The 22,275-nt window shown below is 41.9% G+C and overlaps 1 pseudogene; it reads right to left on the reverse strand.

The window, feature by feature from the left end:
- Positions 1-819: 819 nt before the first annotated feature.
- On the reverse strand, positions 820-2,080 carry LOC115504558 (annotated as a pseudogene).
- Between the last annotated feature and the right edge of the window lie 20,195 nt (positions 2,081-22,275).

Consider the following 22,275-nt stretch of genomic DNA (forward strand, 5'->3'; position numbering starts at 1 on the left):
AAAGTTTGTCAGTTTTGTTGATCTTTCCAAAAAACTAGCTGTTAACTTGGTTGATCTTTCCTATTGTTTTTCTGGTCTCTGTTTCATTTATTTCTGCTCCGATCTTTGTTATTTCCTTCTTTCTGCTAACCTTGGGTTTAGTGTGTTCTTCTTTTTCTAGTTTCTTAGGGGTGAAGTTATGTTTTTTATTTGTGATTTTTCTTTTTTGTTGTTGTTTAGGTTTCTGTCATTTTAATCAGGGTTGCTATGAAAAACAATACCTCAGCTAACCACTTTGCCCTCGTCTTCTACCTAACTCCCATTTCCCTTCATGTATCTATAGCACAGGAACCCAAAGACCCCCCGTCCCCTTCATCCTCCTTATTCCTATTAGGGACAGATATGTCACTAAGTGGATTCAGCCTCTTCCATACAGCATGAAACAGGATAAGTAAAAAATATCTTTATGAAGAGTTTTGTTATGCTGTTACCTTAGGGTGGAGCCAGAGGCAGAGTTGAGGGCTGGGGTGAAGTTTGGGCATCTTTTAGAGATCAGAGTTTTTCTCAGGGGCACAGAACCTGAGTTTGCTCAGAAAAGGGACTATGTCTAAGAGGACAGGGACTAGGCTGGGCTAGGCTGAAAGTTCTTTTCAAGAGTATTGTGAGAATAGAGACACTTTAAAACCCATTGTCCTTCCTCTTCCCGTACCTTCCCCAACTTCCAGGTAGAAGAGGAGGGGTCTCCTGAGCAGGGAATAATCACAGTTCTCTCAAGGTTTCATCTGTGATTGCTGGGATGGGCAGTGAGTATGACTTATTCCCTGGTGCTGCCCGACCAGCTCAGGATTTTCTGTCCCTGCTGGTGAGCACCGAGACCTGAGGGATGTCAGACAGTGATACGGTTTCCTTGACTGCATCGTTCCCATCCACCACTACAAAGAGGTGAATCTCTGCATCCACCAGCCTGTTGATGATGGTCTCTGGAGTCTCATGCAGGTAGCACTTGGAGACACATCTGAAGTAATGTGATCAACATTGTAGGGCTTTGGTCACTGACACATCCAGGTTACTCTAAGTTTGTTCTGCTGCTACACTGATAACATAAAACTTGGGGTAGAAGTTCACCACACACTCTTTCTCATCCACCAGTGGCAGGGCTGAGAATCCGCATTGTACAAAATGCCCAGAGGCATGTAGACAGGGGTGGTGGTGTGGGCCATAGCAGCGTTGGCCTAAGTGCTGACTTGAAGTTCTTTCCAGAGAGTTAGACACGAACTCTGGCTTGGGGAATTCATCAGCAAACAATTTGAGACACTTGAGAACGTGCTTATAGGTGAATATGTACAAGGTGTTGCCTGATTCTGAGTCAATAACTGGCAGCCTGCGGATCTTATTTTGAATTAATGAAGAGACAGCATCAAATAAGCTGGCATTAGAAGCAATGCAGACAAGGGATTCGAGGAGTCCCGTACGTACACCTCCCTCCAAGTTTCTATTTTGTGCTCTTTCAGCTCATAGATCTATACCAATACTGATTGTTAATAGTGGTGTAAGATATTTAAAAAAAATTTTTTTAGTGTTTATTTTGAAAGAAAGAGTATGAGTGGAGGAGGAGTAGAGAGAGGGGGGAACGGAGGATCAGAAGTGGGCTCCGTGCTGACAGCAAGGAACCCCATGCGGGGCTTGAACTCACGAACCGCGAGATCATGCCATGAGCTGAAGTCAGAGGCTCAACTAACTGAGCTCCCTAGGCGCCCCCTAGTGGTGCAAGATACTGGTGAAATCGGTGATGGCCAGCATACCCACAAAACTTTTCTTCTTACTATCCCACAAAGGAGCAGTTTGTATACCATTTGTTGCCAAAGGGGTCGGGTGGGAGGGGGAAGCTTTCTTCACCTACAGGGAAGTATCAAATATAAACAAATTGAAGCTTGTGGGAATCAGGTCATAGCCATGATGAGACTTCATAAAAGAAGTGTACATGGTAGAGTTAGATTCTGGGGACCCTTGAGTATGTTCATTTTCCAGAGCTGGAAACTATCCCAAGAAATGACCATGTCCTTTGCAAGAGACACTGGCTGGGTTCATTTGCTTTAGGAAGCTTTCTCTCTTTTTTTCTTTTCTTTTTTTTTTTTTTTTTTTAACATAAGCGTTTCTTTTCTTTTCTATGTTTTATTTATTTTTGAGAGAGAGGGAGAGAGCATGAACAGGGAAGGGGCAGAGAGAGAGGGAGACATAGAGTCTGAAACAGGCTCCAGGCTCTGAGCTGTCAGCACAGAGCCCGACTGGGGGCTTGAACTCAGTTACGAACTATGAGATCATGACCTGACCCGAAGTTGGACACTTACCGATTGAACCACTCAGGTGCCCTGCTCTCTTTTTTCTTAATGAAGGCATTTATTGCTTTAAACTTCCCTCTCAGAACTGCCTTTGCTGCATCGCATAAGTTTTGGTGTGTTATGTTTCAGTTTTCCTTTGTATCAAGGTTTTTTTTTGATTTCCCTTTTGACTTCTTCTTTGACCCAGTGGCTGTTCAAGAGTATGTTAATTTCCACACATTTGTGAGTTTTCCAGTTTTCCTCTTGTAGTTGATTTTTAGTTTCATATCATTGTGGTCAGAGAAGATATTTGATATATCAGTCATCTTACATTTGCTAAGAATTGTTCTGCAACCTAACATATGATCTATCCTAGAGAGTGTGCTTCAGAAAAATATGTATTCTGCTGTTGGGTGGAATGTTCTGCCTATATTTGGTCTAAGGTATAATTCAAGTCCAATGTTTGCTTATTGATTTTCTGTCTGCATAATCTATGCATTGTTGAAAGTGAGCTCAGAAGCCCTCTGTTATTATTGTAGTGTTATTTCTCCCTTTAGATCTATTAGTATTTGCTTAATATATTTAGGTGCTCTGATAGTGGGTGCATATATATTTATAGTTGTTATATTCTCTTGATGAATTAACCCCTTTGTCATTATATAATGACCTTTGTCGTCTATTGTTACAATTTTTTAATGTTTGTTTATTTACTTTGAGAGAGAGAGTGTGTGTGCACATGCCCAGGAGTGGGCAGGGGAGGAGCAGAGAGAGAGAGAGAGAGAGAGAGAGAGAGAGAGAGAATCCCAAGCAGGCTCCACGCTGATAATAGTTGAGGCTGGATCTCATGAATAGTGAGATCATGACCTGAGCCAAAATCAAGAGTTGAATGCTTAACTGACTGAGCCACCCAGCCCCATTTGTTACAATTTTTTTTAAGTTTGTTTATTTATTTTAAGAGAGAGCGAGCATGGGAGAGGCAGAGAGAGGGAGAGAGAGAGAATCCCAAGCAGACTCTGCACTGTCGTCACAGAGCCCAATGCAGGGCTCCAGATCAGGACCTGAGTGGAAGTCAAGCAAGAGTCGGATGCTTAACTGACTGAGCCCCCCAGGGCCCCCACAATTTTTGACTTAAAGTCTATTTTGCTGATATAAGTATCAGCTCCTGCTCTCTTGGTTTCTGTTTGCATGGAATATATTTTTCTACCCCTTCACTTTGAGTCTATGTATGTTGTTAAGGCTGAAGTCTCTTGTAGGCAACATATAGTCAGTTGTATTTTTTTTTTTTTAATTTTTTTTTCAACGTTTTTAATTTATTTTTGGGACAGAGAGAGACAGAGCACGAACGGGGGAGGGGCAGAGAGAGAGGGAGACACAGAATCAGAAACAGGCTCCAGGCTCTGAGCCATCAGCCCAGAGCCCGACGCGGGGCTCGAACTCACGGACCGCGAGATAGTGACCTGGCTGAAGTCGGACGCTTAACCGACTGCGCCACCCAGGCGCCCCAGTCAGTTGTATTTTTTAATCCATTCAGTCATTCTATGCCTTTTGATAGGAGAATTTAATTTATTTACATTTGAAGTGATTATTGATAGGTGAGTATTTATTAATGCCATCTTACTGTTTTCTGGTTGTTTTGTCCCTTGTTTCTTTCTTCCTCTTTTGTTGTCTTTCTTTGTGAGTTGATGATTTCCCATAGTAATAAGCTTTGATTCTCTTCTCTTTCCCTTTTGTGGATCTACTATAGGTTTTTGTTTATGGTTATCATGAGAATTGTATAAAATGTCTTTTAGAATTAAGAGTCTATTTTAAGATGATAACTTAGCTTTGATCATATACAAAAATTCTACCCTTTTACTCCCCTCATGTATTTTATGTTTTCGATGTCACCATTTATCTCTTTTATATTGTGTATCCACTAACATATCATTGTAGCTATAGTTACTTTTAGTACTTTGGTCCTTTAAACCTTTACACTCCACTTAAGAGATTAACACACAACTATATAACAGTATTAGTATTCTGAATTTGCCTATACCTTTGCCAGTATGTTTTATATTTTCATATATTTTCACATTCCTAATTAGTGTCCTTTCATTTCTGCTTCAAGAATTCCTTTCAGCATTTCTTTTAAGGCAGGTCTAGTGATGATGAACACCCTCAGCTTCTGTTTGTTTGGAAAAATCTTTATCTCTCCTTCATTACTCAAAACAACTTTTCCAGGTAAATTATTCTTGGTTGATTGTTTGTTTGTTTGTTTTCCTTTCAACAGTTTGAATATATCATTCCACTCTCTCCTGACCTATAAGGTTTCTGCTGAGAAATCCTCTGTAGCCTTATGGGGCTTCTCATATATGTGAGAATTTTTTTTTTAAGTCTTGTTCCTTTAAAAACTCTCTCTTTTTCTTTGTTTTTATATAGTTTTATTATAAAGTGTCTTAAAGAAGATCATTTTGGATTAAAATTTTGGGTGACTTACTAACCTCATGAATTTTGGATGTCCAAATCTCTCCCCCAAATATGAGGAGTTCTCGGCCATTATTTCTTTATTGTTTTTTTAAAGATTTTTATTTTTTTAAGTATTCTCTACACCCACCGTGAGGCTTGAACCCACAACCTTGAGATCAAGAGTCGCATGCTCTAGTGACTGAGCCAGCCGGATGCTCCAGGCGTTATTTCTTTAAATAAGCTTTCTACCTCTTTTCCCCACTCTTCTCCTTCTGGGAATCCACTAAGGCATGGTTTCTTTTAATGGTATCCCATAATTCATGTAGGCTTTTTTACTCTTTCATTTCTTTTTTTTCTTTTTGCTCTTCTGACTGGATGATTTCAAATGATCTGCCTTCTAGCTCGCAAATTCTTTCTTCTGCTTGGTTGAGTCTGCTGTTGAGCTTTCTATTGATTTCTTCATTGTAGTTATTCTTCAACTCTAGGATTTCTGTGGATTTTTTAAAATGTTTATTTATTTTGAGAGTGAGAGAGAGAGCGTGGGTGTGGGAGGGGCAGAGAGAGAGGGAGAGAATCCCAAGCAGGCTCCATTCTGCCAGCACAGATCCTGAGGTGGGGCACAATCCCACACACTGTGAGATCATGACCTGTGTCAAAATCAGAGTCAGATGCTCAATTGACTGAGCCACTCAGGCACAGTTTGGGTTTTTTTAATGGTTTCTGCTTCTTGTTGAACTTCTCCTTTTGTTCGTGCATTGTTTTCCTAATTTCATTTAGTTGTTTATCTGTATTTTCTTGCAGCTCACAGAATTTCTTTAAGAGTGTTACTCTGATTTCTTTGTCAGACAGTTCATAGATCTCCATTTCTTCAGATCAGTTGTTGGAATTTCATTAGTTTCTTTTGGTCATGTCATGTTTCCTTGATTATTCGTGATCCTTGTGGTCTTGTTTTTGGTGTCTGCACAGTTGGGGAAGTAGCCACCTCTTCCAGTCTTTTGAGACTGGCTTCAACAGGTGAAACCGTTCACCAGTTGGCCTATCCAGAGATTCTGAGTGGGCCATCTGGGGGTGCCCATAGATGGGCTTGCTATTGGAGTCCTTGGGTAGGCAGACCTGGTGCTTGGGTAGATAGTGGTGGACCTGGATCCTGAGTCTACAGGGATCCCCCTGGTCCTGGGGATCACTGGGGTGAGCCAGCATCTGGATCCAGGTGGACTAGTAGTACTTGTCAATGAATGATTTGCAGACTGTTGATCTTCAATAGTAGTGCAAATGTAGGAATACAAGATGATCTGCTGGATGAGGAAGAAACCAGTAGAACTGCTAATTATATTTATTCCTTACCTCATTTCTATTAGTTTCCATTTCGTGAATGTTCTGTAATATACTGAACGTTGCATACGGTAGTATGTGCACGTACATAAACTATAAATAAATACGCACATTTGTGGGGGTGCAGGCCCGATATGTATACTGTTGAAGTAAATGTTCAAATGACTGTATGGGACCATTACTCTAAACCACTGCCTCCTGCTTTCTCTTCAAAAAGAATATAGCCGATTAACTTACGGCTTTCTTAATTACTAGCAGACCTGAAGATGTGTTTTTGCCACCTTGGTAGAACTGTATTTTCTAAGTATCCATAAAACAGTATCATCTACCAGGGATAGTGATTTTAGAAACTTTATCTATTATCATGGGTCTCACTCCCTGAGAGTAAATTGGAAAGGGTAAAATAGAGAATGTATTTTCTGTGCCTCGTGAAGTTAACTAGTTGTTATTATAGGCACAATGAGAATTAATTCTGTTCTCTGACCACCTGAGAATAACATTTTTAAGGTAAGGAATTGCCTATTCATTGAGACATAAGTCAGTAAATGGAGTCGACTAATGGTAGACCAGGGAACAATCAGATAAAATGTAGTAAATTATGTTCTGTCATATTGTAATTCTTAATAACTCAGCTGTCACTCTAGACATTTTTGCATCTTTATCTGGATAACGGAAAGAAATAAAATGTAGGCTATTACAGACGAGGTAAAAATCCTAGGATGTGGGTGGAAGAAAAGACTTTATAAAGTAGACTCTTAAATGGGGTGCTGACAGGTGAGTGAGAGTTCACCAAGGTGACAAGGGGAGAGATGGAAGAGAACGTTTCAGAGGGAGCCAAATGCACAGACACAGATGGCAGGTCACTGAGGAATGGAAGGGGGTGTGGCATGGCTGTGGCTCTGTGTGTTCGGAAGAGAGTACAGGAAGGGGAGGTCAAAGAGAGGCTGCCGGATAACATGGTCGTTAGGAGTCAGACAAGCCTGGGATCACGTTTCTGCTCAGCCTCCTACTAGTTCTGTGATCGTAAGCAAGTACCTCTGTAATATTCATAATTCCCTATCTGTAAGTGTGTAATAACAACACTAGCACCTACCTCCAAGTGCTACTGTGAATTTAAAATAAGAATCCATTTGAAATGCTCGGATTGGCGCTGATCACGTGATCTCATTTAAGGTCTCGGGGATATTGCCATTGTTATACCAATAACAACTTACACACACACACACACACACACACACACACACACACACACACATGACAACCGTAAGATTATGGGATGGCTTATATACCACATCAAAGAATTCAGGCTTTATCTTTCGGGTCAGTATTCCTAAAATGGGATCCGTTTGTCTGTAAAACAAATGGTCTTCAAGTTGTTAGACAGCTTCTGTGACATAGGCAATGGGAAAATAGGTGCTTAAGAATTGTATACATTTGAAAAGGAAGAAAAATTATCAAGTACCATTATTCTCCTAATAATGGTCCAAGGATGCAGATGGCTCAAAATGGTCAGACTCTTAACAAGGTGTAGTTGAAATTCAGTCAGTAGGATGCATAGTTTATTTTAGCTATATCACGTGCATGTTATTGTTTATGGGTGTAAAATTTGCATTTTTTGTTGTTACTCTTATGTTTTGTTATGGTTCTGATGAACAAAAATAGATTAATGACTATAAAGTGGTTCGTTGAAGTGTAAAAGCAAAGACAAAAATAGTAATACAAACACGGCAAGTCAGAAGCAGAATTAGGGAACAGGACTTCAGGATCTGTTGGGACAAGAGCATCTGTGAATGTGATGATTTCATCCAAGATGCTGAAAGGCAACGTGTGAATGGGAAGTGTGGCTATGAATATCTAAAAACTGGATTTTTTTGAGGAAGGGATTTATCCCCCTCTTCTCTCTAATGTACACTCTATTAGAAAACTCTGTCCGAGAGCTTCATGACGCCTTCAGAGATTTCATGTCATTTCCAAAGTAGAATAACATGGCTGGTTCACCAGTAGATTTTCCTGGACTAAGTACAAAATGTTTTGTGATATGAGATTAATTTTATTTCTAAATGTAAAGAGGCTAAACAACAGCAACGACAGATACAAGCACTGCTGTGGTCAGCATTCTTGTAAAACCAGCCTCGGGACTCCTGGGTGGCTCAGTCGGTTACACATTTGACTCTTGATTTTGGCTGAGGTCATGATCTCACAGTTCGGGGGATTGAGCCCCAAGTTGGGCTCTGCGCTGGCAGCGCAGAGCCTGCTTGGGATTCTCTCTCTCTGCCCTTCTGCTGCTCTCTCTCTCTCTCTCTCTCTCTCTCTCAAAATAAATAAATAAATAAGTAAGCCAGCCTCGAATTCAGCACAAATGCTAGGAGAAAAGCAAAGGTAGCCATAAGCAAACCTAATGACAGGGTTGTCTGCTGCATAACATAAATGGCATACAAATATGGTGGAACTATTATTATCATGGTGATATTTTGTTTCACAGCTGAGTCTAAAACACTAGTAGGGAAGGTCTGAACGAGCTCTTTGCATCCCGGTGGTACATATATAAAAGAGAAAGACACACTTGGTATTTTTGACTTCTCTTTATCAATTAACTTAATATTTTTGTGAGACACGGTGCAGATTAGAAGCATCTCTGAGGTAATGCTCATCATGGAGGACCAGCCATGTGTCCGCCTAAGAAAGGTTTGCTGTATCAGTATCTGTCACTACAATAATGCAACACAATCTCACAGTCACTTAAACACTGAGAATGTATCGATCTCACGAGTCTGTAGGCCAACAGGTGGTTCTCCCATCTCAGCTAGGCTCACCCCAGTGTCATTGATAAGATGTGGGCAGGGTCAGCTACATAATTTGTGGAGCTCAGTGCAAAATAAAAATGCAGGGCCCCTTAATGAAAAATTACTAAGAATTTAGAGACAGTGACAGCAGAACATTAAACCAAGCATGGGGCCTTCTTAACACAGAGCCCCTTTGTGACTACAAACGTCACATGACCCTGAAACCAGCCTGGACTGTGGGTCATGTGGGCAGTTCTGTTGCTGCTGGCTGGGTTTTTTCATATGTCCAGGTATCAGCTTGGCTAGTCTGGGATAGACTTATCTGGGACAACTGGGGTAGCTCTACACCATGTGTCCCATCCTTCAGCAGGCTAGCCCAGGCGTGTTCTTATGGCAAAGGCAGAGGAGCAAGAACAAGCCAGCCCAAATATGCAAGCACTCATCAAGTCTCTGCCTTGTCACAATCACTGACATCCCATGGGGCTGCAGCAGAGTCACATGGCCATCTCACAGATGAGGAGAGAGGATACTACAATATGATAGGAGGAGGAAGGGCATGGAACTGTGCCATTTTGACCATCAACCCCACTTGACTACTCAAAAATGGTTGTATCCAAGTGCTAAATGGCCCACCGCTTTACTTACTAAGAACAGTTACGCATCCTGATCTTAAGTAAGGGTTGAAGATGTCATGAAAATTGTTAGCACCATCAAATCTCAGTCACTGAGCATGTGTCTTTCCTGTGTTTTTTGTGCAGATATGGGTGGCAAGTACCAAAACTACTTTTCCACACTGAAGCATGCTGGCTGTCCCCGGGGAAGGTACTCATGTGAATAGTCAAAATGAAGGAGGAGATAAGATTTCTTTATAACACTGATGATCCCGTGAAAGACCAGAAATCATAAATCTGGTCCTTGTTGTCGTTATCAGCATTGTGAAGAAATGTTATCTCTGATTTCAAGTGATATGTCAACACACTGTGGTCAGGAGCTTGAAAAGCTTGAACTTCTCCTTTCAGGCCCAACATAATAGGATATAATGTGCTGAGGATATTCAGTGCTAAGGATAAGGTATCAGGAAATTGAACTTTGAGGCAGGAGGCTTCGCAGGCAGGCATTGACAGCACTTGATTTTCTTCATTCTCTGGAGAAAGAAATCAATGACGTATTATTTAATAACCATACACAATGCTAGGAATCACAGAGGGATTCTTTGCAAGAGCTGAACCCAAACAAAAAACAAAAAGCAGTTCATTTGCCACTATCACCCCAGTGAAGCCATCCAACCTTTGAAGGGGATCCGTTCTTAGACTTAGCGGGTCATGAAAGTGGTCTTTAATGAGAAACGTCACCGCTGTTTCTAAGTATGTGTCCCATCCGACTTCATAAAATCCCATCTCTCAGGGCCACTAAACATTTTCTGCTTTAACCAGTAGCCCATAATTCTTAGTGCTTTCTCATTTAGTGCAACAAAAATAAGTTGCATCTGTGATTAATCCAGATATATATTTATTTTAATTATATACTTTAAATCGACTACAAACAACAGTCTCCCTTTTACTGATCTGATATTTCTCACCACTCTGCTTTTGCAATTTTTAACTCTTTCTTCCTCAGTTCAGGATCCGAGTATATTCAAAGACTTCTAGCAGTAGCTCTATCCAAACTCTTGCTACTTGTTATCCAAAATTCAGGCACCAAGTATGTGCAAATCCTCCTGGATCCTTTGCTATATGAACTTGTTTTCTAAACTCAGACTTAGGAGATAAATACAATTGGACAGCAAGGGATACTTGAATATTATTAATTTTAAGTGATTATATCTTAATTTTATTATTTAAAAAACTGATGGATATTTACTTAAAAGGGGAAGTTTGCAAATGCTCCAGACAGCCAGTAAGTTGTTATTAGATACTGAAAATTTAAGAGACACTACTTTGCTTTAGGTGATGGGGGGTAGGTTAGGGCATTGAAAGATGCAAAGATTTTAAACAGAGGGTAAAATAGAGGCAAATTTGCATTTTCAGAAGATTACCCAAGTAATATAGTGCTAGGTTTGGAAGGTGGCAGACTTTAACTTAGTCTAATCTTTCCACAAATATCTGAGTACCTAAGGAGTACCAGTAACAAAGTTCAGATTTGGGGACACAGAAACGTAAAACTGAGATGGGGCCTCTTGTCATGGATCCAGCCTCGTGGAAGAGATATGTATTCAAACAAATTAGCCAAATGGTTAAAATGCAGTTGTGTTAAGCACTGGTGAAGACTCAGGAGTGGACCTGAGATGTGGTATGGACGTGGAATGGACATACTTAGAGAAAGATTAACACAGAGGTGAGAGAGGAAGGAATTAAAAGATGATCCCAGGGGGCGCCTGGGTGGCTTGGTCGGTTGGGTGTCCGACTTCGGCTCAGGTCATGATCTCACGGCTCGTGAGTTCGAGCCCCACATCGGGCTCTGTGCTGACCGCTCAGAGCCTGCAGCCTGTTTCAGATTCTGTGTCTCCCTCTCTGTCCGCCCCTCCCCTGTTCATGCTCTGTCTCTCTCTGTCTCAAAAATAAATAAACGTTGAAAAAAAATTAAAAAAAAAATAAAACAAAATAAAAGATGATCCCAGGTCCCCGGTTCAGAGGACGGGGTTATTAATAAAGAAAAGGTAGGGGCACCTGGGTGGCTCAGTCAGTTGAGTGTCCAACTCTTGATTTCAGCTCACGTCATAATCTCACGGTTTGTGAGATCAAACCCTGGGTCGGGCTCTCTTTTTCACAGCATGGAGCCTGCTTGGGATTCTCTCTCTCCCTTTCTCTCTGCCCCTCCCTCCCTCATTTCTCTCATAAATAAACAATTAAAAAAAAAGATTGTCTCTCTCCCTCTGCCCCTCCCCCACTTACAAACGCATGTGCATGCTCTCTCTAAAATTAAAAAAAAAATTTTGGATTAAAAAAATAAAATTTAAAAAAAGACAGAAGGGGGCGCCTGGGTGGCTCAGGTGGTTAAGCATCAGACTTCCACTCAGGTCATGATCTCGTGGTTCTTGGGTTTGAGCCCCATGTCGGACTCTGTGCTGACAGCTCAGAGCCTGGAGCCTGCTTCGAATTCTGTGTCTCCCTCTCTCTCTCTGCCCCTCCCCTTCTCACATTCTCTCTCTCTCTCTCTCTCTCAAAAATAAATAAACATTAAACTTTTTTTTTTTTTTTTTTAAAGAGAGAAGGAATTCAAGAGGAGGAGCAGGTTTGTGGTCTTTTGATAATTAAGTTTTGCACATGATGAATTTGAGCTGCCTTTCAGATATGTAGAATAATTGTCCAGAGTGTGTATATAAATGTGGAGAGAGAAATCTGAACTGCAGATACATATTTGGGGATGTAGGATGGACTAGTCGCCACGGATATTGACTCAGCTTGTCCAGTGCTCTTTCTCCAGCCCCAGCCAAGGCCACAGGCAACTCTTTCATTAGGACATGATATTTTTTTCAGCCAGTTTCCATCTCTTAACCTCTTACTTTGAACCTATCCACTTTGGTTTAGTTTATATTTGTTTTCTAACGTTTTAACTCTGTATTTCCATTATGGAAAAGTTTTTTGTTTTTTGTTTCCATTTTGAATGCCCAGCTTCCATTCACTCTAACAGCTTTTGGGTTTTGCTTGTGGTTCCACCTTTTCCCCCATACTCTCATCCCACGTAGTTCCAGTGGTATTGACTCCACCCCATACCTGTGCAGTAGATGGTCAGTCAAAGTCTCCTGGTCATAGTGACCTGCTCAAGGGTAAGTGATTGGCACATGATCACTTTAGGGGGAAAAAAAAAAAGAGGGAGAGAGAAATGCCACGACACTTTTGAGATTTCCAGCACAAACTCAAGAGTTTTCCCTCTGAATCCAAATGTAAAAGAATATAGGGACAGTATTTCTACAGCAATCTTATGACCACAAGGAATTTGAGAACCAAACCAATACTGATAGGACACCTGAGAAATGAAGAAAATGTGGACGTTGGTGATCTTGTCTGGGTTCTGCCTTTTAATTGGGGAATTTAACCCATTAACAATGATTGTGATTAATGTTTCCTCCTGTTGAGTGTGTTTATTTTTATTTCTATTCTTCTAGTGCAGAAGTTCTCAGATACATATATCTGACTCCATCCCAGAGATTCTAATTTATTTGGTCTGGGGTGTGTTCTAGGCATCAGTATCTTTTAACTCCTCCTCTCTGCCCCCCACCACCAAGTCCTTATTTAATGCTCAGCTGGCTTTGAAAACTAAAAATCTAGTAGTCATTCTTGCTTTTTGTTTGTTTTTTTAAATGTTTTATTATAAAATGCCACAAGTAGAGAAATATAATACACACTGGAAAAAAGAACATAAAGCAAACAAAACTTAAGATTTTTACATTGAGAAATGGAATATTACCAATACCCCAGGAGCCTCCTGGATGACCCATCCCAATTTACCTTAAATCTCCTTAAATAGATATCTTCCTGGCAATATCTAAACTTACACTGCACCTGGGCCTCTCCTGGAACAATTCAAGCCATAACATACCTTCAAACCTTTTCATCTTGAGTCCAGTGCTGAGATCTTATGAAGTTCTACTCATTTATTTATTCAGATATATCCACAAGTTTTAATGGTTTTGGTTTTTTGTTTTGTTTTTTTTTTTTGGTTTTTTTTTTGGATACCATGTTTCTTATATCCACCATTTATTTTCTCTAGACTTTGCCATGTTGGAAGCTGGAGTCCAAATGAGAATCCCTGTTCTTTTTTTTATTAAATTTTTTTTTCAACGTTTATTTATTTTCGGGACAGAGAGAGACAGAGCATGAACGGGGGAGGGGCAGAGAGAGAGGGAGACACAGAATCGGAAACCGGCTCCAGGCTCCGAGCCATCAGCCCAGAGCCCGACGCGGGGCTCGAACTCACGGACCGCGAGATCGTGACCTGGCTGAAGTCGGACGCTTAACCGACTGCGCCACCCAGGCGCCCCTAGTGTTCAAGTCTTGATTTCGGTTCAGGTGATGACCTTACAGTTGTGAGATTGAGCCCCACGTCAGGCTCTGCTCTGGGCAGGGAGCCTGCTTAGGATTATCTCTTGCCCTGTCCCTCTGCCCCCACCCCCCCAAAAAAATTTTTTTTAAATAAATAAGGCACAGTGAGTTTAAGAATTATAACAAAAATGGGCACCTGGGTGACTCAGTTGGTTAAGCATCCAACTTCAGCTCAGGTCATGATCTCACAGTTCGTGAGTTCAAGCCCCATATCAGGCTCTCTGCTGTTAGCACAGAGCCCTCTTTGATCCTCTGTCCCTCTCTCTGCCCCTCCCGTGCTCTCTCTCTCTCAAAAATAAATAAACATTAAAAAAAAATTTTGAATAAAAAAATTTAAAAAAAGAATAACAAATAATAGAACAATTATAACAATATACTGTAATAAAAGTTATGCAAATGTGGTCTCTCTTAAAATATCTCATTGTCCAGTATCTACCCTTCTTGAGATGATGGGAGATGATAAAATGCCCACATGATGAGATGATGCGAGGTGTATAATGTAGGCATGTGATGCAACATTAGGCTATTACTGACCTTCTGATGATAAGTTGGAAGGAGGGTCATCTGATTCTGGGCTGTGGTTGACCCCGGGGTTAGCTAAAACAGTAGAGAGAAAAACCACAGATAATGAAGGACTGTGTTTTTCTATCATTTTAGTGGAATTTCAGAACATGGGCTGTGGATACCTGTGCTGAGGAAATAGGGAGACTGGCATAAGATGGCATCTCACAGGGAACAGCGATATTCTTTGCATCTAAATTTGGACCTTACTGCAAACAAGAGTATACTTACAGTTATCTGTGTTTTAACGAATGCTCCATTTGTTAAAGTTACAGATTTAAAAACCTAGTTTTCCCTAAGTCTTTAACACACAACCTACAGATCATGTTATTGTGTTTATAAGTCTAGCTATCTCTTATGTAAAGCTAACCACTGACAGATTTTTATTTGTTCTTAGATCAATGCTAAATTAGCTTGTAAATTTGACATAGTAAATTCTCCTAAATATTTAACATCATTTACAAAGTTGATTAATAACATTCCCTCATCATTGGCATTTTTAACCACAATTACAAATTTGATTCTCTTCAGTGCTTCAAATGTCTGACAAGGCAGGATTATAAATGTAACAAACAGAATTGCTAAGCACTGAACACTATTTACAAATCTATTAAGTCTGAAAATTATTTACTAATCCAGAGGTTTCTACACATTCCATTGCAATTCTAAATCAATCAAATTCTCTTAAGTATTTTTAATTAAAGTCACAAATCTTATATCAATCAAATTCTCTTACCCCAAATTTTAAGACACTTCACCTGGCAACGGAAAGCAGTGAGAGGAGAACCATGCACAAGTATGTTTACCGGGTTTGCTTGAAACTTATGTCCACAATTCTCCAGTAAGCCTCCAGCACTGCCCCTCTTATATTACATTTCCCCAGGGGTGCCTGGGTGGCTCACTTGGCTGGGCGTCCGACTTTGGCTCAGGTTGTGGTCTCAGGGTTCATGGGTTTGAGCCCCGCGTCAGGCTCTGTGCTGACAGCTCAGAGCCTGGAGCCTGCTTTGAATTTTGTGTCTCCTTCCCCCTCTGCCCCTCCCCCACTTGAGCGTTTTCTCTCTCTCTCTCTCTCTCTCTCTCTCACTTTCTCTCTCTCTTAAAAATAAACATTTAAAATTTTGTTTAAAAAATGCAACTAAGGGGCGCCTGGGTGGCGCAGTCGGTTAAACGTCCGACTTCAGCCAGGTCACGATCTCGCGGTCCATGGGTTCGAGCCCCGCGTCGGGCTCTGGGCTGATGGCTCAGAGGCTGGAGCCTGTTTCCGATTCTGTGTCTCCCTCTCTCTCTGCCCCTCCCCCGTTCATGCTCTGTCTCTCTCTGTCCCAAAAATAAATAAACGTTGAAAGAAAAAAATTTTTTTTTTAAAAAAATAAAAAATGCAACTAAGACCATTTTCTTTGGCTTCCCCTCTCCTTTCAGCTCTTACTCCATCATAGGAAAAGTTCTTTCAGAGCTCTGTCTACACTTGCTTTCTCCACCGCCTTACCTCACATTTTCCCATTCTGTCTTCACTGCCCAAGCTCCATGCTTTCGAGGTCCCCACTTGGACCACCCTCTGCCATACCCCTCCCAGACCTCATCCAAGGCACCTAGAACCCCAGAATTCCCCGTTGATGTCCCCTGAACCAGTTCTCGGGGTCCCTAAGGTGCCGTTCCCCAGTTCCAAGGGATGTGGGGTACACACCTCCACACCTGAGAGATGGCTGTTTGCTGGGGTGCAGGGTTGGGGAAGCGCGTGCAGGTGGAGCTTGGATGTTCAGCCTGGAGGCAGGGAAGAAAAAGGGGGAGAAGGCCGGGGGACCGCTTCTCTCTCCATCAATTCGTTCCGGGGAGAAGCTCAAGGAATCAGAGATTCTAAATTTGAACCTCGCCTTCCAATATATGATGACTATCTATGTGTCAAGGTAGGAAGATCATATTTTACTTAGCAGTTTGCTCGATTGATAGTACTTAAATATTTGGACATATGTTGTGTAGATCTTCAGTGGTACTTTTGACCCTACTCCAGTCAAATTTTTCCAAGCGACAGCCACTGATGACCTTTGCCAATCCAATGGCCCAGTCTCCGCCCTCATGTTTCTCAGCACATCAGGAGAATTTCACGAAATTAATCCCTTTTTTTTGAGCAGGGAGTCACCCCTGCTCCCTCTCAGATCTTTTCTTTGTTCCTCTTGCTCTCCCCACTTGCCCTAAATAGTGGAATGCCCCGGGGTTCAGGCCTCAGACCTCAGCACTGCTCCACTTAAATCCTTTCCTTCTGGTGTCCTAAGTCTTTGTGAATCCTGTCTACAAACTACACACTTGTAGTTTCCCACATCCATCTGCCTACTCACCATCTCTGCTTGGGTAGCGAAGAGGCACCACACATTTTACAGGTCCAAGCTAGAATTCTTGATGTCCCCTCAACATACATGTCCCAGTATCTTCCCACCATCTACCCTGCTGTGCTGTTCCAAACCCTAGAAATTCCTTAATTTCCTATTGCCGCACATCCCACACCCAGTCGATCCATAGTTCACTTCTTTGGCCCCACTTTCAAAGCAGATCTCCCAAATACCCACTTCTCTCCATTAACACTGCACCATTCTCTTCCAAGGCAATATCATCTTCCACCTGGACTCCTTAACGGGGGCCTCTCAACTGGCCCGCTTGCTTCCACTTGTACCCCCTCCTTGCTGCAGCCCTACCCCACCCCCGTGGGCTTTTAAAGCATAAGACACATCACACTACACCCATGCTGGAAACCTTCCAATGGCTTCCCTTCACATTGCAAACCAAATCCAGATCCATCCCCGAGGTTGTCAGACCCGGCACCTGCTTTGCTTTCCACCTCCCGTCCCCATCACTCGCTCGGTTCCAGCCATAGTGGTTGCCTTGCAGACTCTGGAGCATACCAGGCTCATTTCTGCCTCCCTGTTTCCTAGCATGGACTGCTTTGAATCTGCCTGATTTGCTCCTTCATACGTTTTTGATCTCAGCTCAAATGCCTCCTCAGAGCAGTCTCAGATCTAAAGTATACCCCTTTCATGTCTGTCCCTTAACCAGGTTTCTTTTGTTCCCAGCGTCAGTCACTTTTTAAAAATCAGATCATTGAAGGTTTTGTTTGTTTGTTTTCTGTGCTCTTCTGTGATTAGAGCTTATACTCTATTAAGGCAGGGACATCATCTGTCGTTTGATCACTATATGCCCAGTACCTAGAATAGCGTAATAATTCAATCAATACATTTCAAAATCAGTGCACGTTAAATATGTAAAATTCTCTCAAGGTGTTACGCACCTTACGTGCTATGTAGAATCCACAGATAATCACAAGGACTATAAACACTGCTGAACCTGGGGCACCTGGGTGGCTCAGGCGGTTGAGCGTCCAACTTCAGCTCAGGTAATCTCGTGGTTTGTGAGTTCGAGCCCCACATCAGGCTCTGCGCTGTCAGCCTGTAAGCACAGAGCCCACTTTGGATTCTCTGTCCCCCCTTCTCCATCCCTCCCCTGCTCATGCTGTCGCTCTCAAAAAAAAAAAAAAAAGTTAAATAAAATAAACACTGCTGAACCTAACAAAAGTATTAACACCACAGGTTTAATTTATTTGTCCATCGTCTATATACCTGTTCACACACTTTGCCACATTTGTCAAGTTACTTCTCTGCCAAGAGAAGCACAACTACCATCTCAGGTCAGCTGGTTACAAATTCTGGAACTTCAGCTGGAGATTAGGGACTGCAATGAGGAAACTGGAGGATGGTTTTAGCCCCCACTTTAATGATCTTGACCTTGTCTCATAGTTAAGCTGTACCTGATGCTAGATATCAAGCCCATCTCTCTCACTTAGATTTTTTTTTAAGTTTATTTATTTTGAGAGAGAGAGAGAGAGAGAAAGAGAGCACAAGCCAGGGAGAGGCAGAGAGAGAGGGAGAGAGAGAGAATCCCAAGGAGCCTCCACTCTTTCAGCACAGAGCCAGACACGAGGCTTGATCTCATGTACTGTGACATCATGAATTGAGCCGAAATCAAGAGTCCAATGCTTTACTGACTGGGCTACCCAGCTGCCCCTCTCACTTAGAATTTAACAGAAAATTCACAACCTAAGCATCATTTATTTTTCACATTTAGCCAATTAAAAACATTTTTTTAATGTTTATTTATTTTTGAGAGAGACAGAGACAGAATGTGAGTGGGTGAGGGGCAGAGAGAGAGGGAAGCACAGAATCTGAAGCAGGCTCCGGGCTCTGAGCTGTCAGCACAGAGCCTGACGCGGGGCTGGAACCCATGAGCTGTGAGATTGTGACCTGAGCCGAAGTTGGACGCTCAACCGACTGAGCCATCCAGGGGCCCCTCACATTTAGCCAATTTTTTAAAAATCCTATCCTCCATACAACTCTCTTTTTACATTTGTAAAGCTGGAATTCTGTAACTTTTTTGTTAATGTTTATCTATTTTTGAGAGAAAGCGCGCAAGCAGTGGAGGGCAGAGAGAGAGGGAGACACAGAATCTAAAGCAGACTCCAGGCTCTGAGCTGTCAGCAGAGAGCCCAACGCGGGGCTTGAACTTACGAACTACGAGATCATGACCTGAGCTGAAATCAAGAGTCAGACGCTTAACCAACTAAGCCACCCAGGCACCCCTGGAATTCTGTAACTCTTACCTAGGTTGTTCTTGTTTGTAGGATTCTGTGCCTTCTTTATGTCTTACTTTCTCAATTGCCTCACCACTAATCATCTCATAGATATTCCCTTTGCTGACATTCGGGGGAAACCATTGCTCTTTGTGTACTTATTTTGTAAACTTCTAGAACTCTCTTAATTATTTCTGATCATTTTTGGATGATTCTCCTTGGTTTCATGCAAAGAAAGATAATTATTATTTCCTTATTTTCAATAGCGGCACTTTGTTTCATCTCCATCTCCATGGTGGGTTTTTTTTTTTTTTTTTTTGCTTGTTTTTACTTGAGCTTTCCAGAAAAATGTCAACTGATAGTGGTAGCTTACATCCTGGTTTAGTTTCCGACTTTGAAGAGACAACCCTGGTGTTTTAAGTGTGATGTTGACTGTGGATCTGAGAGTCTTTTATCATTTCTTCTTTAATTCATTACATATTTATTGGTCCCCATCCAAGTACATTGGATTTGGCAATATGTAGGGCACTGACCGCCTTGGGGAAAAGCAGTTTCCGTGGCGTGGTGCCAGCAAGAGCCAGATTGCAGTGGTTTGCAGAGAGGCGTATGATGGAAACCTTTTTCTTTAACGCATGCCAAGGGTTTTCATCAGGAAAGGATGCTGAGTTCTTTTTAAATGTTTCTTCTGCATTTATTAGTGAAATGATGTCTTTTTTTTTTTTTTTCTTATTTGACCTCTTGGCATGATATAACATCTTAATATATTTTCATTCATTCAAGAAATATCTGGGTGCCTACTATAAGTGGGACATTCTTCTATTATTATAATACTAAATTTGTAATTTTTACAAAATCTTGTAGGGCTTTGTGATAACTTTAACATCCATTTGTAAATATTAAACAGCTTTTACAATACAAGATAAATTACTCTTAGCTGTGGCATGTTATTCTTTAATTTTTTTCATTTTTAAATGTTTATTCATTTTTTCTTTTTGAAAGACAGAGAGTGGGGGGGCAGGGAAGGACAGAGAAAGAGAGAGAGGGAGACACAGAATCCGAAGCAGGCTCCAGGCTCTGAGCTGCCAGCACAGAGCCCAACGCAGGGCTCGAACTCACGAACCGTGAGATCATGACCTGAGCTGAAGTCGGATGCTTAACCGACTGAGGCACCCCTGTTCTTTATTTTTTTTTTTTTACGTGATTCTTTAATTTTTAGCTATTAAATCAAAGGATCTTATTATTAAGAATCCCCAAACTACAAAAGGATGTAAAGCCAGAAAGTTCACGTCCGATTTCCCAATACCCCAAGGGATATTCCCAGTTGACGGGTATTTCTGGACCTTTTTTCTTCTTTGATTCTAATAAACTTTTGAAATTCATGCGCAAGCATTTGTGTAGAATTTTCTGTATGATTTTCACATCGGTATTCATGGTTGAGGTCCAGATGTCACAGTAAGAGAGCCAGGCCGGCTCCACATCAGGTTGGCCTCTCCTGCTAAATGACACTTTGTCGCAGTTCTTGCCCCATCTGTTCTGTCTGGGCACCATGGCATCCCCTCCGGCCCTGAGCATGCTGGGCACCGTGCGCAAGTAGCCGAGGTTCATTTATTCAAAAAGGATTCATCGAACGCTTATCTGACGCCGTGGAACTTACATTCTAGGCAAGGGGCAAATAAGAAAAGAAACAAGTAAAATGTGTAGTATGTTAGATAGCTATAAGAGGTATGGAGAAAAAGAACAGGCAAGGGGGGTGGGCAATGTTCCTGAGACAGAGGGCACCATCGTTATTACGGGAAGGAAGGGCCCGCGTGGGGAGGTGAGAGTATTGCTGTAAGAGAACTCTGACAGCAGTGAGATTGAACGATGTACAGCTACTCACCGCAATATCCATAAATCTTGCAAATACCGTGTAGGGCAAAAGAAGCAAGGACTATGACAGTGTGTTCCTGTCTGTCTCCATCCAGACAGAGAACAATGCAGGCAACATGCATCTACCCTCTCCAAGCCAGGACGGCATTTCCCGCGGAGCAGAGAGGAAGACAGTGGGAATTCTGAAATTGTTCTGTTTCTTTAAAAAAAAAAATTTTTTTTAACGTTCATTTATTTTTGAGAGACCACAAGCGAGGCAGAGGACCTGAAGCAGGGCTCCAACCCACGTACCATGAGGACACAACCTGAGCCGAAATCAAGAGTCAGCCCCTGAAAAAAAAAAAAGAGTCAGTCCCTGAACCGACTGAGCCACTCAGGTGCCCCTGGAATTGTTCTGTTTCTTGATCCGGGTGTTGTTTAACACTCGTGTGTTCGTTTTGTGAAAATTCATCAAACCGAACATTTGTAATGTGGGCGTTTCCTATGTGAATATGACACGTCAATAGTTTCATTACTTATTTTTTAAATTCAAAATTAGCTGCCTTACTGTAGATGGTGCAACCACCAGAGTGACCCTCCTTGAAATCTGTTGCCTTATTTTATTTCCCCAGTGCCTGGCACACATTGGAGGGATCAGTGTGTGTGTGTGTGTGTGTGTGTGTGTGTGTGTGTGTGTATGTGTGTGTGTGAATATGGGCGTGGTTGAACAAATATATCTCTATAATCTCTAAAAGGTTTTGTCTTTAGTCTCCCCTTAAACTGATCACCTTGCGAAAACTGAAACAGTATCTACTTTTACCGTCCTTCCTGTGTTTTTAAAACAAAAATCAGGGGCGCCTGGGTGGCGCAGTCGGTTAAGCGTCCGACTTCAGCCAGGTCACGATCTCGCGGTCCGTGAGTTCGAGGCCCGCGTCAGGCTCTGGGCTGATGGCTCAGAGCCTGGAGCCTGTTTCCGATTCTGTGTCTCCCTCTCTCTTCCCCTCCCCCGTTCATGCTCTGTCTCTCTCTATCCCAAAAAAAATAAATAAACGTTGAAAAAAAAATTAAAAAAAAAAACAAACAAAAATCACTTCTGCCCCCCTCCCTGCTTATATGAGAATCATAAACGCATTCAACGGACATTCAGACACTTTTAGCATTTAGAGTCAGGAGAGCAAGTAAAACCAGGACGAAAAATGTGACCACTGGATTTGGCAACATGTCGGTTCTTGGTGGTGGAGGCAGTTTTACTCCTGGGGAGGCTGCAGATACCAGATCGAGGAGAAACAGGATGCGGAGAAGGGGAAAGAGACCATGAGGACAAGTGTTTTAAATTCCTTGACTCCGAAAGTTAG

This window comes from Lynx canadensis, chromosome E3 (genome assembly GCF_007474595.2).
Source record: "Lynx canadensis isolate LIC74 chromosome E3, mLynCan4.pri.v2, whole genome shotgun sequence".
NCBI lineage: Eukaryota > Metazoa > Chordata > Mammalia > Carnivora > Felidae > Lynx > Lynx canadensis.